Source organism: Prionailurus viverrinus, chromosome A1 (assembly GCF_022837055.1).
Source record: "Prionailurus viverrinus isolate Anna chromosome A1, UM_Priviv_1.0, whole genome shotgun sequence".
NCBI classification, from domain to species: Eukaryota; Metazoa; Chordata; class Mammalia; order Carnivora; family Felidae; genus Prionailurus; species Prionailurus viverrinus.
The window spans coordinates 102,168,796-102,187,219 of record NC_062561.1 but is presented as its reverse complement, the minus strand read 5'-3'; the positions used below and the strand labels follow the sequence as shown (position 1 = coordinate 102,187,219).

Sequence of the window (18,424 nt, the reverse complement as noted above, 5' to 3'; positions counted from 1 at the left end):
AGTAGGAAAGTACCAATTGCTACTAACTTCACAAAAAGAAAGACAACCTTTGAGCTTCCTGATGGAAGAAGCGAACTGATGAAACCTCTACATCTTACAACCAATTTAAAGGAAAGACAAGATGCAATGTTTTTACTATTCAACTTTGAGACAACCCATTTTTTTTAATCTGATGTCCTCAACGGAAGGAGATTTTATACAACTCAGTCTCCCCATTGTCTAATATAACACATAATACAGAGCAGACATTTGTTAAAGGCCTATTGCAGAAATGAGTGAGTGAATGAATGAATGAATGAACGAACGAACAGAGAAACTACCTCTTGCAAGGTCACGAATGTTAATTTCTAAGATCATGTCTTTTTCGTTTTTATTTTTTTTTTTTTTTTAATTTTTTTTTTTTTTTCAACATTTTTAATTTATTTTTTTTGGGACAGAGAGAGGCAGAGCATGAACGGGGGAGGGGCAGAGAGAGAGGGAGACACAGGATCGGAAACAGGCTCCAGGCTCTGAGCCATCAGCCCAGAGCCTGACGCGGGGCTCGAACTCACGGACCGCGAGATCGTGACCTGGCTGAAGTCGGACGCTTAACCGACTGCGCCACCCAGGCGCCCCGATCATGTCTTTTTCAAGGAGAGAAGGAAAGAAAAAGGTATGGACAGGCAGGCAATTTATAGCTCTAAGAGGTACTATAAGGAGAGTAACACCTCACAAATCAAAGGTCATTTATACTGTGATTTCAACTCTCCAAAACAGAGCTATGAACCAGAGGAAAAAAATTTACTTAAAGGAGGTCACAAAATGTGTACTCTGCTCATTAAACAAAAAGAGCCCCTAAACTATATTTTACCTTAATTTTAAAATAATCCTGATCAGTTTATTATTAGAAATCAAACATAAAAGGAAAAATTGAAGTGACTAGTCAAAACATGACAGAGAACCAAGAAGACAACTTTATACACCTCAATAAATTCAGTCTATGCATAACAGCACACTAAATGATGTGCAAAATGAGAACCCTGACTCAGCAAGATCTGAGTATGTTTAGAAAACACTGAGAAGTGTACTTGAAAAGGTTACCGCTTGAAAAAATACTAAAAGAAAACATTTTAGTATAAATTCAACCTTCTAAATGGTCTAACAGGCCAGTGACTAATAATGCCAGATAAATGAGAAAGTACTTCAGAAAAGTCAGTAGCTGTTTCATATGTAGTTCTCATAATGAAATTATATTTTTCTTCCTGACTATAGCGCCAATTTCCTAATTTAGAAAAATATAATTACAAGTAACAGCCTCATGTAGGCAAAGGTCACAAAATTAAAAGGTTCATTCAAGGGAATCAACGTTTGAGAATTTTATTTCGGAAGCTAATAGTGTCAATTTTCATCATAGCAAGAACTTAACGTTGTAACTGACAGTAAATCATGAACAACCAAGTCAACTTCTACACAATTCTAGAATGAAACATGCAACAAGTGATAGAAAATCTTAAACTACCACTTCTCCAGACTAAGGATTTGTTTCGGCCCAGACCCAACCAAGAGAATCCTTCTCAAAATTAAGGGCAAAAGCCTGAAGAGAGAGACACAGAATTTAAAGACACTTAGGCCCCAATAGGAACACCAGGGTTAAGGTCTAGTGTTTCTTACGGAGATCGGGGCTCTCTTACCTGAGCAAGAAAGAAAAGTTCCAAAACATAATGAAGCCTGCATTCCCTAGAAACTGAACGCCCCACCCCAATCACTATCTATCTGATAGGTTTACAGCAATAAAAATATCACGTTCAAAACTATGTTATTGTCATGATGTTCTGGTATGCAACCGAATTCACAAGCTAATTACTAAAAAGTAATTCAATATGGCAATTTTTAATTTTAGGAATTGCTTATTACTAGAACTCGTCTATAATCCGGTGGGAATGCAAAATGGCATACAGCTGCTTAGGAAAATTGTGGCAGTTTCTAATACAGTTACATACACACACACTTCACTTATGACCCAACAATTCCAACCCTAGAAATTTACCAAATGAAATGAAAACTTAAATTCACCGAAACGAAAAAACAAAAACAAACAAACAAAAAAACCTGCACACAGGTATTTGGGGCAGCTTTATTCCTAACTGCCAAAATCAGGAAACTTAACGCTTTGCACAGTGAATGGATAAACATGCTGAGGTACATCCACATGAGGGAATACGGACCAGCAGCAAAAAGAAATGACACAGGCTTCACCACGGATGAATCTCAAATACACCATACGAAGTGGAAGAAGCTAGCTTCAAAAGGCTACGTACCACAGGCCATTCTGACAAAGTCAAAATTAAAGACACCAAGAAGAGACCAGGGATTACTAGTGGCTGGGAGTGGGGAAAGGAGCTGACTACAAGTGGGGCAGCAGGAGGGAATATTTTGGGCTAATGGAATTGTTTTGTGCATCAATTATAGGGGCAGTGAATTTTAGCGTGCAAGAATTTAAGAACAGAAGAAACAAGGGTGCCTGGGTGGTTCAGTTGGTTAAATGGCCGATTCTAGATTTGGGCTCAGATAATGAGCTCAAGGTTTGTAAGATGGAGCCCCAAGTTAGGCTCTGCACTGACAGCGAGGAACCTGCTTGAAAGTCTCTTTCCTGGTCTTGCTACCCCTCCCCCCAACACACACACTGGCTCTCTCTCTCAATAATAAATAAACATTTTATTTATCAATTTTTTTAATGTGTATTTATTTTTGAGAGAGAGAGACAGAGTGCAAGAGGGGGAGGGGCAGAGAGAGAGACGGAGACACAGAATCTGAAGCAGGCTCCCGGCTCTCAGCTGTCACCACAGAGCCCGACGCAGGGCTCGAACCCATGAACCATGAGACCATGACCTGAGCCGAAGTTGGACATTCAATGGACTGAGCCACCGAGGAGCCCCAATAAATAAACATTTTTAAAAAGAGAAAGAAAAAACTGTATCTAATATAAAAAATACCTTAGGAAAAAATCAGAATTAAGTGAAATGCTCAAAAAATTGAATATTTCCTTTAGCTTTTCCAAGTAGCCCATAAATGCATTTAATGTCAACTTCCACCATTTAAAAAAAAAAAAGAAAAAGAAAAACCTTTCTATAAAGTATTTCTCTACTTTTAAGCCTGAGTAACAAAGTCAGACGCTTGTGTTTGTTGCTTTACTTAAAGGAGAACCAATGTATTTGTTAGAGATATCTCATACAACTCTGATGATTCAGACTAAAGTGGTTTGGAGTGAGCACGGTGCCTCTGGAGGCATTTAATCAAGGTTCTTCCATGTTACATCTCCCTAATAAAAAAGATAAAATGATCAATCCATTCATTCAACAAAAGAGCAATCACAAGAGGCCTATCATGTGCCAAAACAGGAAGTCAAATGGCACCCAAGACAATCACAATCCCTGCCGCATCACACAGCTTAAACAAATAATAATATAAAGTATGATATGAACATGAGAATTATAGTGCTTTCAGAGCACACAGCAAGGGTACATAAGTTCTGTAAGTTCTGTATCTCCCATTAGGATCTGCACCTTAAAATGCCTACTATCTTGGTGAACTCAGAAACACAGCTAAAAGCGCATGCACCAGAGTGGTCACTACCCAATCACCCCTCGATGTTTAGCGAGGGAAAGCAGGCAAAGACCATGTCCACAGAATACCATCCAGCAGTGCAGTCATCACTCCCCTACAGTAAGGTCCTCTCTAGGGAACTACCAGATATGCACAGCTGTCACCTTCCCACCAGCAGGGAACTTTCCCTAATTCACAATACCACAATCATGAACTTCTCTTGTTGAGAAGTATTCTTTTCAAGGGTGCAGGGAGAGTGAAATAATAAAGAAAAGGAGAGAAAAGAAAAAAAACTAGTAAAGATGCTGGGGGGCAAAAAGCCCGAGTTAAGTATACAGATTTTTGCAGTGAGGTCTTAAAAACAAATTAAGGAAGTTTAAGGAAACTAAAACAGAAGCATTACAACCACACCCCTGCTTCTTTCTGTTATGAAAAAGGAAGCCAAGATATGTAAAAAGAGGGCTGCCTGCAGGTGCTTTGGCATGAAGTTACCAGGCAGAGGTAAAATTACATAACCCCAAGGACTAAAAAGAGTGTGTGATGAATACTCAGCTATGCCAGTTACCAGAAACATTTTCCATCCCAAGCATCCTAATTACACAATGCTTCTGGGACCACACTGGGGCCCACAGGACCAGGGTTAATAACTCAGTGCCAAAAAAACAGAAAAGCTTCCAACAACTGTTAAACAAACATGAATTAAAATAAAGTGCCTCTTGGTATGTATAGATTTATAAGAGGAGAAGAGCGAGAGAAATTTACTAGCAACTTACTGAAAGTCCATTTCAGAGGAATGAGATACTGAGTAGGTTCTATCAAGAAGCAAGAAGTGGAAACAAATTAATGCCGTTCCACAGGCCCTTTTCCAAAGTTCTTGCAGTCAAACGTGATTGGGAATTCTGAATTCTAGGGGCATCTGAAGGGTGATACATGTGTATGCACCATATATTCTGTGCAAAGGCCGGGATGATACAGGACAGAACATTATAATCAGACACTTAACTATTTCTGCACTGAAACCTACAAATTCATGAAAAAGAGACACAACAGTTCAAAACAAGTTTCATGGAAAAAAACACAATTTGTGCCAAACATACAAGAAAATATTTTTGGTTTTCAAAGCACTCTGGATGTTAGAATAGTTGATACGAAATTACGGTCCCCTAGAATGGTAGCCATTACTCAATTACTAACTGTATATACAAAATGTTACTGGTAGCCTCACTGTCATGTGCTGGTTTTCTTGTGGAATTTTGGTGAACACAAAATAATTCTACAAGTCTTCTTCAGGTTCACACAGAACATGTCCTATGTACTCTATCCACTCCTAATTTTTTTTTTTTTTTTGAAAGAGAAAAGGTGGGGAGGAGCAGAGAGAGATGATAAACAGAGGATCTGAAGTGGGCTCCATGTTGACAGCAGAAAGCCCGATGCAGGGCTCAAACTCACAAACTATGAGATTATGACCTGAGCTGAAGTCACATGCTTAAGCGACTGAGCCACCCAGGCACCCCCACTCTTAAATTTCTTTACCACAAATTCTCCTACTAGAGCAGTTTACAAAATATCTAACCCTTAAATTTACAGAGGAACTGCTAAATCCAATTTTGCCACCATGAAAGCCATGTTCTTTGAATGGAATTTAACATAATGAATTCATTATAAAACGGCTTGTTCTCATTTTGCCACAAAAGGCTATAACTGGTAAAGGGGTCTGTGACCTAGGAAGCTGCAGCAAATGAGTCACAAAAAAGGACCCTGATATGTCATAAATGACAAGATACAATAACCAGAAAACCCTATTATCATAGCGCATTTATATGTACACAGTTACGACTACATACAATACAGACAACATACTACATACACAATATACTGTTACTGAAGTAAACTGTTTCCACTTGGGGGAACACACATATTCCTCATCAACAAGGGTATGAAAGAGAGTAAAGCAGTAGAAGTGCAGCGACACTAAACTATTAAGACCTCTTCCATCCTGATGCCCCAGGAAAAATACAACTCAATGATATTATAAATATATGCTAAAACTAACACATCTTTGATGAGCAACAGTTCTTGCCTTCTTATACTTTACATAACTTTAAAAATTAGACTGTTTTTATCACTTAGGTTTCTTAACATTTTCAGGGGCATCTGAGATGATGCCTTAAATTATTCTTGATAAATCTCCCTTTAACAAATTTTCCAAACTTTAAAAATCCTCTAATTTTGCTGCTGGACTTAGCAACAATTGCTAGTAAGCAATGAATACAATGGCATCCCTAAGGATTCTGGGTATGAAACTATAAAGAGAAGTTGCTATTAACCTGGTCCTCTTGCAAATGTTGTCTGTGCATTTCTTGTCTCACTTTCACACCCCTATCCCAATTAAAAAGGGAACTTGAAATTTAAGAGCTAAGAGATATGTATAAAGACAAAGAGAAATCAGTCATTTTCAAACCCTGCAGCACATTGGAATCACCTATAGTAACCTAAAATGTAACAGTGTCCTGGCCCCACTCCCCAGACTCAGATATCAATTAGCAGGGATAAAAGCCCAGTATCTACCATTTTAAGGTTCCCAGAAAATGTTAATGTGAAGTCAGGGCTGAGAGCCACTGGTATACACTGCCTTTTCCACAAATGCTTTCTCTTATTTTTTAAAAAAATTTTTATGTTTATTTTTGAGAGAGAGAGAGAGAGACAGCATAGGTGGGGGAGGGGCAGAGAGCGAGGGAGACACAGAATCCGAAGCAGGGTCCAGGCTCTGAGCTGTCAGCCCAGAGCCCAAAATGGGGCTCAGGAGCTGTGAGATCATGACCTGAGCAGAAATCGGACGCTTAACCAACTTGAGCCACCCAGGCTCGCCTCTCGTATTTTTAACTCAGTGGTAATACTCCCTACAGCAAAGGCTGCAAGCATTATCTTTAAAACTATCCATTTTTCTTCTCATTTCCTCGGTCACAGAAAAAAAAAAAAATTACTGATTTTCAATCGGAAAATTTTAAACAAGTGCATATAGTAAAATTCACTTCAACTTATCTCATATTGTCATTCCCAACAATCAGGATTTTAGTTTTCAGTCAGTCCATTAGTAGCTGGTAACTGGAATGTGTATAAATAGCATAGCATACGATATACATACACACAGTACGCATGTCAGTTACCAACCTTAACAGATTATCAGAAAATAAATCAAAATCAAAGGAATGATTTCGAAGAGCTGATTACATTTTGATATTTCATTAAGTACAAATATTTTCAGAACCCCAATGTATAATGGAATGAGCCACAATATGCCCTGACACTCACGTGAAAGAACCCAGTAAATAATCTACCATTTTTAAATGAATATTGCTATTACAAGATTCCACATCTGTAAGATGTATATTTTCGATTCATATTGTTTTCATATCTCTAGAATAAAAGCACATAAAATAATATTAAAATCGTATTAAAAAATCTTATAAAAATCTGCATCTACAAACACCAGTATTTAAAAATGTCGCCAACAACTGACATGTACTACTTCCACCTCCAAAACAATACTAATTAACGTCTGCTCTTCAAATGAGGATTTTGCTAAAAGCTCTTGTAGGCATGTATTTGCACACCATAAAACTAGTGGAATACCAGGAATTTTCTCTCTTCTCAGCCTATGACATTACCTGCTACATTTGCCTACCATTTGAAAATATTCATTGCTAGACTATAATATAAGTATTTCACAAAAATAGAAAACAAACATGACATAGACTGGCTATATGGGGAAAAAAACATTTTCACTTCCCTTTTTACTAAAGGAAACTGTGACTTCAACTCTGACTCTAATACAATATACTCTAAATCAATGCCAAGTATACCACCTGAAATTTAAACAAGCTAAAAAAATAGGTAACACAATTAATACTCCAAAATATTCAGAAGTCTGCTTTTATACTATTCACTTGCATCACAAAAGGTATTACGTGGCCAAATTCAACTTATAATTTTAAGGTAAAAAATTTGAATAAGTACAATTCTAAAAGCAAAGTATCAGTACATTCCAGGCACACTTCATTCAAGATAATATACAATAAAAGCAAAATCATATGTTAAAATCTAAGTTGGTGGAAAACATCCTACCCCAAGATTCTATTTTTTTCCTCCTCCTCCTCAAAAAAAAAATTACTATTTTTCCTGATGGCAAAAATAATGCCATCTGCTATAATATATAGCAGAAATATCCAAAAATACATATAGCAGAAAATCCAAACAATACAGAGACATAGAAAGAGTATAAAAATTAAAATCACCCTAAATGTAACTATTCATAAATAACTGCCATTAACATAAATATCCTTGCAGAGAATGGATGGATTTACTCTGTATATTCACAACTGCAACAATTACAATGACCATAATTACAACGGTCAAAATCCTTCATATATACATACACATATCTCAATATACATGTACAATACACACACACACACTCTATATATATTACAGAAACAGAAACCTTTAAGATAACAACTTTCTTGAACTTAAAAATATATAAGTTATTCTACTTCTGCATTTTTATTTAAGCAGGCCAGTTTGGAGGTTACCTGTGTGTGTGTGTGTGTGTGTGTGTGTGTGTGTCTGTGTGTCTGTGTGTGTGTGTGTGTCTGTGTCTGTGTGTGTGTGTGTCTGTGTGTGTGTGTGTGTGTGTGTGTCTGTGTTGCTGTGCTTCAGGGAAGATTTAAAAATCTCTGTTTGCTTTACTTAAAAAAAATCCTCTAGCTAAAATTTTCCAAAGCCTGGAAACATATATCTGTACTAACAGCAGCTGGCTGACTGCTTTCCAGAACTAGCCCATGGTCCCAAACAAAACTGCAAGTCAGATAAATGTTTTCATGGCGTCCCACCTCTTGGGTCAGAAAGAACACTTCACCAGCAAGTAGCATAGAAGAGTCCACCCACCAGGCATGTGACTTGAGCATTTCACTCAAACCGTCCCAGGATTCATTACATTTCAATTCCAAAATTCTGTGATTTGCCCCTGCCTCCCCATCCTCCCCATGCCCCCAACATTTTTTTTTTTTTTTGCTTTTCTCAAGATGGGTAAAAACTATCCTTTCCTCCTATCTTACTATGATTCCATGATTCAAGTCGAACCCTTCCTCTGACTGATAAACTCCCATTTCCCCAAGGTACCTACTGTCCTCTAGGTGTGACTAAAGAAATGCGATGAGATCAAAAGCCTGGGCAATGTGCAATTTTTGGAGAGGAGAGAGGGCAGCGACTCAGAAAAAAAATTTCTAAATAAGTTCACGGGTACAAATTTTAATTTAAAGTTATAATAATTTTATGAGTTCCAGGGAAAAAAGGTACAATGTTACAACTTAGATAACTGATTTTATTGACTCAAAGTTAGTCAATATGAAAACTAACAGTGTTTTAGCTCCTAAAATATTCATACCTGAGCATATTTAAGATAGCAACATAGAAGCAGCTCTCTAATCTTTCATCCGTTACATTTGTACAACCCTTTAAAGTTCAAAGTGCATTTATATGCATTATTTATTTTCATTCTCAAAACAAGTAGATGCAGTGGTCACTATTGATTGCCTCTTTAACAGATCCATTTGCTTCCATGTTCTTCTTTCCCACAACTTTTAAAAATATCCACCCTTTGGAGCACCTGGGTGGCTTAGGCGGTTAAGCGTCCAACTTCAGCTCAGATCATGATCTCACAGTTTGTTAGTTTTGAGCCCCACGTTGAGCTCTGTGCTGACAGCTCAGAGCCTGGAGCCTGCTTCAGATTCTGTGTCTCTTTCTCTCTGCCCCTCCCCGGCCCGCTCGTGCGCGCTCTCTTTCTCTCTCTCTCTCAAAAATAAACATTAAAAGAAAATTAAAAAATATATAAACATCCGCCCCTCACCATGTAACTCAGGAAAATGTGACCCCATTCCCTATGGCAGGAGATATATCCTGATTAACAGAAGCCAGCCATGATAACCCCATTCCCTTTGTCATGACTGGCGAGGAAGTACACATGACCTAATTCTGGTCAATAAAACATGAAAGGAAAAGTATGCTGGTGAGCTTGTGCAAAACATTTCCTGGCCAATGCATGTCTAGATGTGATCTTGCTACCACCCTGAGGATGAATCCAACACAAAGAGAAGAGCAGAGCCAAAAAAATCACTGAGAGGCAGACCAAAGCTCTGAAAAACTAACCTAGCCTACCTCAGTATTTCAGTGTTCCATATCAGAAACTACCTACTGCAATTCAGGCAGTATAATGAGGCAACACCAAGATAAACAGTCTACCCCCATTTGTCTTTTCCTCCCCAACCTGGACCTCCTTTCTTATACCTAAAAGTTTTCCTTTTTACTTGAGCTGAGCTAGACAAGACAGGAGGACAGCTATTCTAAGCTGCTAGGCCAGCCAGCATGCTTTGTACCAAGCTCAAGGGCTCCTGCTACACCTCAAGGGTATGGCATTTCCTCTTCCAAGGGACAACTTCCTCTACCAATTCACTCCAGCGGTCCCTACACAGGCTGAGCAGATGTTGGGATTCTAAGAAGGCTCCTCTCTACATAAAAACTGAAAGGAAGAATACGAAATCAGATCAGGGACCATATAGGGAAATATGGGAGAACTGCAGCTTGATCACCTGACTACATAATTAAACAATTTACCCTGAGGTCTGAATGAATACAGCCAGGAATACGAGAACTTCTTTCTTTTTTATAAGAGGATGCTATTAAATCAATCTCTAAGAGAGAGCATAAGCTAGATGATATAATACAAGCAGATACCCTCAATATATTAACCAAGAGCTCCTAAGTTAAAAAGGGGATCATAAAAAATCTACATCTTAAACATTTTATGGCAAATAAAATATAAAAATGTACATTCCCAAGACAATCTTTTAATGTAAGGCCAAGGCCTTTCCTTCAAGTATGGATGGATGTACAGACTGCAGTTCTATTTTGTCTTTCTTGAGAAAACCACACCTACTATAAATCACCTGTGATTTCCAGTTTCTGTTTCATAAACATAGAAAGACATCTCACAAAGCTTAAAAGCAATCTTGTTATAGAATTTTTTTGAGATTTTTAGGGTTTTTTCCCTTAATTGTTTAAAAAGTTCTTACCCACACCTACATTCTCCTATAACTTTTGCCTCCAAAGTGCACTGAACAATGTTTCATCAAACTACGTTATTAAGACATCAAGTAAAACTGCCATCAACAACTTGTTGGGTGCAAACACAAATAATTCTTGGTAAGTATAAAATAACTAGTGGGATTAAAAGTTCAAAAACAGGGGTGCCTGGGTGGCTTAGTCAGTTAAGCATCCAACTTTGGCTCAGGTCATGATCTCATGGTTCGTAGGTTCAAGCCCTTTGTCGGACTCTGTGCTGACAGCAAGGAGCCTAGAGCTTGCTTTGAATTATGTGTCTCCTTCATTCTCTGCCCCTCCAACGCATGCACTCTGTCTGTCTGTCTCTCTCAAAAAATAAACATTAAAATTTAAAAAAAAAAAAAAAAGGAAAGGAAGCAAAGTTCATAAGCAAACTAAAGAGGGGCGCCTGGGTGGCTCAGTTGGTAGAGCATTCGGCTCTTGGTCTGGCTCAGGTCATGATCTCATGGTTCATGGGATCAAGCCCTGCATCAGGCCTCTGCACTGACAGCATGGAGCCTGCTTGGGATTCATTTTCTCTCTCTCTGTCTCTCTGTCTCTCTGTCTCTCTCTCTCTGGTCCTCCCCTTCTTGCACTCACACCCTCTCTCTGTCAAAATAATAAAACATTAAAAACATATTAAAAAAGGGGCACCTGGGTGGCTCAGTTGGTTAAGCGGCCGACTTCAGCTCAGGTCAGGATCTCACAGTTCATGAGTTCGAGCCCCGCATCCAGCTCTGTGCTGACAGCTCAGAGCCTGGAACCTGTTTCAAATTCTATGTCTCCCTCTCTCCACCCCTCCCCCACTCACACCCTGCCCCTCTCTCTCTCTTTCAACAATAAACATTAAGAAAAATGTTTTTTAATATTAACAAAAAACACTAGAGCCTAGTCTACTGCCATTCGATGTAGCATGGGCATCAAGCAGTAAATGAATGAATTCTTCTGAGTGGGTTTGAACAGGTAGGGTTAAGAGAGTCTCCTGCAATAGTAGGCTGTTCCCAAGAGTCTCTGCCTATTCTAGCCACCAATCAACCTTCTAACAACTCATCTGTATCTTAAGAAAAAGGCTATTCTGAGCTTTTACTTAATTCCAGGGAAAGCTGTAAAAACAAATGTGGATGTGATTTAGGCATATGTGGACATGACTTAGCTATGGATTTCCACGAAATTAAGTTATAACTGTATGATACATCATTAGTAAAGGAAATGACCAAAGTGTGTGTCTTTTCTACCAAATACACACCCACTTCAAGATCATTGTCAAGAATTCTTTTCTCATTAAAAAAAAAGATGGGCAGGGACTGGCAGGAGAGAATATAACCAGTCACTTACTATAGTTTAAGGACAAATCACCACACACCTTCTTGAGCTCCCCTTATAGGAGGAAACCCAAACATTTATGGTTTCTAAATCCCAGCTTTGAGCAAGGAGCTAGAAAAAACATGCCTAATAGCAGGCTCCAAAGTGTCTGCAAAACTTATCTGTCCTCACATCTCTCTCTCATTCCTTATTTTCTGAGTAATACAGAGCCTTTCCAAACTCACTTCACATTAATGGATAATACACGCTTGATTCTACACATTAATAATCCCAAATACAGTTCTGTCCTAGAGACTGTCACTAAAGTATACTCTGAAGTAGCTTTTGTCGGCAGAACCATTCTGTCTGTTCCTATAGAATCTCTATAATTAGAGAACTACAGACACCTCAAAAACTGCCATTTCCAAAAAAGAAGTTACATTTTGAAGAAGTGACACCCAGAAATACACTAACAACACCAATCAATACCACTAAGTACCAACCACTCGAGAAAACACAAAGAGGATGGAAAATTGTAAAAACAACAGATCGGTGAGTTTAAGACTCTGAAGTCAGAAAAAGAAAATGATTTAAATATGCACTCTGCTAGATCTTAAAAAGGTTGCCTAAACTCTGGATGACCATTTCCTAATGTCAAAAACAAGGGTTATACACCATCTAACAAATAGAGTTGTCTTAAAAGTATGATCTATATACTCCCTCTACAAAGTAGGCACTTAATAAATTTTAACAGGTATTAGTGTTGTCACTGGAACGTTCAAGACAATACAGATTCAGTTATAATGTTAATCCTTTTTGGAAACCTAGAGGGCAATAGTTAGTAAAACCCATCAAACAATTTTCCTTGTGAGTATACATAGACTTAAATACTGTTACCGTGAGAGTAATATTTTTTGAAGCACTTCTTTGATAGGGATAAATTTAGGGGTTAAATTATTTTAGGGCCATTTAATATTTAAGATAACTAAAAACCTTACACATATTACCCAGAACTGTGGACATTTCCCATTTTATCATTCCACTGTTATGGTCAATTCTCTTTGTACACAGATTCCTTACATTTCAGTTTACTCATAATGAATCTCACTACGAATGTATTAACAATAATCTAACTCTCCAATGACCTGTGTTTTGCTTTGTTGTTTGATATTTCAGCATTCCCTGGGTGGCTCAATCAGTCAGGCGCCCGACTTCAGCTCAGGTCATGATCTCATGGTTCACGGGTTCGAGTCCAGCAATGGGCTTTGGGCTGACAGCTCAGAGCCTGGAGCCTGCTTTGGATTGTCTCTCCCTCTCTCTCTGCCCTCCCACACTCACTCTTGCCCTCTCTCTCCCTCTTTCTCTCTCTCTCAAAAATAAAACAAAAAATTTAATACTTCAGCATTCCCTCTATAGTCTGATACATCCTTTTGGGAAACCCTCTGAAATTTAAACAACCACTTGTTCCATTCTGAAAATCTCTGAATCTATAAACTACACTAGAATAATAGTCTATTGCCAGTATGCAGGGGATTACAGAGGGGATAGAGAAATAAACAGAGAGCTTCCCATTTCTTCCAAAGGCACATTTTTCACAGCCTGGATTCATTTCATATAAAACCAATTACCAGATTACCAGACACACCCATATTCAAGTTCAAGTAAAGAAACAGGACAAAGCCAGGTATGAAGTGTTTTAGATTACATACTTTTCTGCTTTCCTCCCATCAGCAGGAATGGTAACAACTTGATTATTCTGTTATAGTTTGTTTCCTTCAACTTACCATCCTTATTTGCCGACCTATTTCCTCTAAGCATAAAATCTGTACATTTGGACCTTTATATCTCAAACTGACTCATTTTTAAATACAAGGCATTCTGGACTTCCATGGCCTGATATCCACCTATTTTCACAGCTTCCTCTCCCACACAGACCTCGTGGCACAGGAGCCTCATGTCCAGACCAACAGGCCCTATAATACCCAACCACACACACATACACGAAGCCCCCGTTTTGTCCCTTAACATATTTTAACACCCAAATGGAGTGTTAGCAGCTCTCAAGTCATTCATAATTCCTCACTCAAAAATTAGTATCTCTTTGTCTCTCATACACACACACACACACACACACACACACACACACACACCATGCTTCCATGCACCTCTAATAAATCCCACAGGTGTCCTGTGTTGCAATTATCTCTGCATGTCCAAGTCTCCCTTTAAGACAGCTCCAGGGTCTGACTCACATTCATAGTCTACCCACTCTTCCATTCTAACCACAGAGTAAAGGTCCTTTGTACATGGTTAAGGTCCAGGTTGAACTACACTATTCCTTGATTTTAATCCCAGGCATTTTAGTTGAAGGAATAAATAAACAGCCTGTGTTGAAGATTTTGTTAATGGTTACCGCTTGGAAATCTAACAATGAAAATGTCAATAATTACATAATACATTAATTTTTGCATTGATGAATAGCAGAGGAGGGCAAAGAGCACAATAAATCATCCCTGAAGACGATCATTTTCTAAAATCCCCTCCCCTCAAATGTCTCATATATCAACATTAAAATTAACCTTTCTGTCCCCATTCTAATAAAAACTAATACCTGATGCATTTCCAGAAATGCAAGCTCCCTGTAAGCAAATGAGTCTGTACACTTCAGAGAATCTATGCCAATGCAGTTTATTTGGTATCTTTCTTTCAATGCCCATAAATACAATTTTCACTTTATGTCCAACTATAAAAGCTAATATATACAAAATACAGAACACGGTTGGATCAAAGTTTGGGAATAGTTATGAAATACACTAAGCACATCAGTCCACCCCACCCCCCCAAAAAAAGTTATTAAGAATGTCACAAACTGTAACTGATTTTTGGTGGAAAACGTTTTCTTAAACGGGCCTCATAATCTTTCTAATCCTGCCTTATTCTTACAATGTGCGTTTTCTTCCACTCTCTATTTACAGGGAAAGCAAATATTCCTCACAAATACATACAAGGCTTTAAAAAGTAGATATTTTCCATTTTAAAAAGTATCCTAAGTATTCCTTAGATGGAGCTCAACATCTTCTCCTCTCTGGGGGCAAATGTCATTCACAAGAAGCAACTGCACAGGAAATAAATACTGACTTATTTTCTTCACTTACTAAAAATCAGTAGGTTTCTACTTTTCCAATTAAAGTCGACGTTCTAAAACAAAAGGTAAAAAGGGGTCACTTACTGGCCAGCCTGGGTCCTCATTACAACAGTTACAACTAATTCGCACAGTGTAGCAACAGTAGCCATCTCCCACGCAGACTCTCCCTGGCTCTCTCCCACCCATTAACTTTTCCTCCTTCCCTGGGGGAAGTGGAAGGATCGTAACACAGGCCTAACTGCCCTCACCCCACGAGCACACACACATCTCCATCACCACCACCGACCCCCTCCCCCCGCCCAGAAAAGAAATGTGGGAGCTGTGGACGCTTCCGTGTGTCACTTCCCCTGCATGTGGGATAAACAAACAAACCAGCACGGTAACAGCAGCCAGCAGAGAAATTTTGTTACCCCCCACATATGCCTCGGTTAAGTTTTGAGCTAAGTCGAAAGCTCTATGAAATAGGTAAACCCCGGACCCCCCCCCCCCCAGCCCCCAACAAACACGCCAGCGGGAAGTTTACCCCTGGAATGAATGCTGGCCCCTGACACCTCCTTCCAGCAGCCCGATGCCTCCCGCCCGGCCGCCCTCCCGAACCCCCCACTCCGAAGGTAATTGTCTTGGACACAATCGGGAGCGCTGGGGCTGCGCTCGCGACCTCAAAACCCCTCCCCGAGGAAGCCCCCGCCTCCTCCCGGCTCGCCCACCTCCCCCGCGTCCCCACTCGCGCCGCACCGCTCGGCAACTTCTGCACCCGCCCGGCCCGCCGCCCGCGGCCCCCTCCCCGCGCGCCCAGCCCTCCGCGCCCTCACCCCCGGCCGCGGCCCCTCCCGCCCACCCTCCGCCCGCCGGGATCCTCGCCCACCCCTGCTCCGCGGCCCCCGCCCGCGGCGCCGCCCCCGCCGCACCACCAGCCCTCCCGGCCCGGGACCCCAGCCCACCCAGCCCCACCCGGGAAGGAGGGAGCCGCGGCCGCGCCGAGGCTGCCGCCGGGCCGGGGCCGGCCGGCCGCGCGCCACCGCGGAGGGGGCTTTACCTCAGAGGCGCGGCCGCGAGCTCGCGGGGTCGGTCCCGGGCGCGGGCGGCGCCCCCTGCTCCGTCAGTCAGCGGCGGCGGGGGCAGCGGCGGCGGCACATCACACCCGCCGGCGACCGGAGGAGGAAAGCGAGCCACGCAGGGAGGGAGCGAGCGAGGTAGGGGGGGAAGGAACGAGCGAGGGAGGGAACGCAGCTCGGCTCGGACTCGGTCCCCGCACTACTGCCGGTGCCTCCTACCGCCGCCTCTGGCCGGAGAGTCGCCGCCCGGGTCGCTGCTGTCGCCACCGATGCAGCCGGGAATGAATGCACAGCGGCGCCTCGCTTATCCGGAGGTCAAACATCCTTCTGCCTCGGGCATCCGGATCGGCGCCGGACCCGGAAGTGAACACATGGAAAAAAAATAAAAAAAGGAAAGCGTCTCTCTAGCGGCGGTGGCCCCCAAGCTCCCGCATCAGCGAAAAGAGCCGAGTAGAGCCGAAGATTACACCGGCCTGTTCGGATTGGCCGGCTCGCCGACCGGAAGAACGGCGGCACGTTCATTGGCTGGCAAGGCTTATAAAAGCCAAGCCACTCCTCCATTCCCCCACCTCCGCACGAGCGGTGCGTGAGGGGGAATGTGGAGTAATAGTGGATACGGGTACGTTTCCCTGGGCGAGGCCAGGGGAGGAGAGGCTTGACGAGGTCTCTGGGGAGAACTGGGGGAAAAAGGCTCCCGTGATGAAGGAGAGCTGCTAAAAATTCCGCGGCTTGGGTGAGCAAAGAGCCTAAGGGCGCCATTGTGCCAAGTCGGGTTGGCGAGGCTTTGCGGGGCACAGCCCTCCAGGTGCAGAATTTGGGGGCCCTGGCCTAAAGGAGTGACCTCACTGGGTTGACATCCCCCCTCCGCAACATACACTTTGTTATAACCCCAGTGCTGTGGCAGAGATGCGGCGGCTTGGAGATGGGAATTGTGGCTCACGTTTGCATCCCAGCTGCTGCCTGTAGAGAACTCCGTTGGTGGGCTCAGGTCGTGTACAACGTGATCTTTACCATCTCAGTGTCTCAAGGGAACCTTCTGAAGTTTCGGGAGGCCAAACATCCCTCAGGTCGTCGAGTTGTCGAACACACACAGACTGGAACCGGTGTTTTCTAACTCCACTTCCCAGTCCAATCTGCCCACACGGAAAACGCAGAGGATGCCATTCTCTCTCTCTCTTACAGCTGGTTAAGTGGGATGAAGATAATGCCACTTTGAAAGACCGCTACGGAAATGGATTCGCCGTGAAGGCATTTGCAGAGGACTCTGAAAATACAGCTTTTTAATTGTTAGCGATTACCTAATACTACTTACGTTTCAAGTTCTTTCAAAAGACAAGCATTAAGGTGTGCATGAAGAAAACTCATAGCCTGGGCGCTGTTTAAAAATTCATGTATCAAACAGTTTTATGTTTTGATGCGCTCTGTGTCATGACGCTTGAGGCTCTGTCTCACACTCTCAGGAAAAACTTAAAAGTCTCCAGTGAAACCAATGCTCTTTAAAATAATGAAAATATTCTCCCTCCCTACCTTACCTGATGATACCCTCCCTGCCTGATGATAAGGTTAATGTGTAAACTTCACAGGCGTAATTATGCGGAAAGAGGCTGTTTTTGTTTTCTGTTACAATCGATTTTTACTGATGTATTACCACTCTCCTCACACTCTTTCCTAAACTGGAGGTGAAGAACTGGCTATCACTTGGTACTGATAAGAGCCCTGCTTCTGTGTTTACCAGACCACCATCATTTTATTAGAGACTCAGAAGCAACTAAGATTTTTGCATGATCAGACTTGAGAATAATTTGCCTCATCAGATTGAATATCCCAAGGTTTCTGATCTTTGCCAGGGTCCAGTACCAGACAGGAAACAAAGTTAACCTAACCCTATCTCAAATAAAGGGGGAAAAAAAGTGTCTGCAATACAGGGAACTCCAAACACTGTAATCGGCAACTAACCGTTTTCTACTCTGCCTCAAAAAGCTCAGTTTAGATCAAGAATACCTCCTACCCACCCCTCAAAGTTCTAAGAAATGCTTAAGAAACACATGTATATGGGGGCGCCTGGGTGGCTCAGTCCGTCGGGTGTGGACTTCAGCTAGGGTCATGATCTCACAGTCCGTGGGTTTGAGCCCCGTATCAGGCTCTGTGCTGACAGCTCAGAGCCTGGAGCCTGCTTCAGATTCTG

The 18,424-nt window shown here is 41.5% G+C and overlaps 1 protein-coding gene across 11 annotated transcripts in view; it reads right to left on the bottom strand.

Moving 5' to 3' along the window:
* The window catches only part of CSNK1G3 (casein kinase 1 gamma 3), a 105,464-nt gene extending 88,807 nt beyond the window's left edge, over positions 1–16,657 (bottom strand). For 3 of the 11 annotated variants that reach the window (XM_047859109.1, XM_047859099.1, XM_047859150.1), the window contains exon 1: positions 16,221–16,657. The gene's annotated coding sequence lies outside the window, so the exon portion shown is untranslated. Of the gene's footprint in view, positions 1–15,044; positions 15,066–15,194; positions 15,221–15,268; positions 15,290–16,220 lie in introns of those variants that run through there. The other 8 variants (XM_047859117.1, XM_047859159.1, XM_047859170.1 and 5 more) reach the window with 8 other exon arrangements.
* Between the last annotated feature and the right edge of the window lie 1,767 nt (positions 16,658–18,424).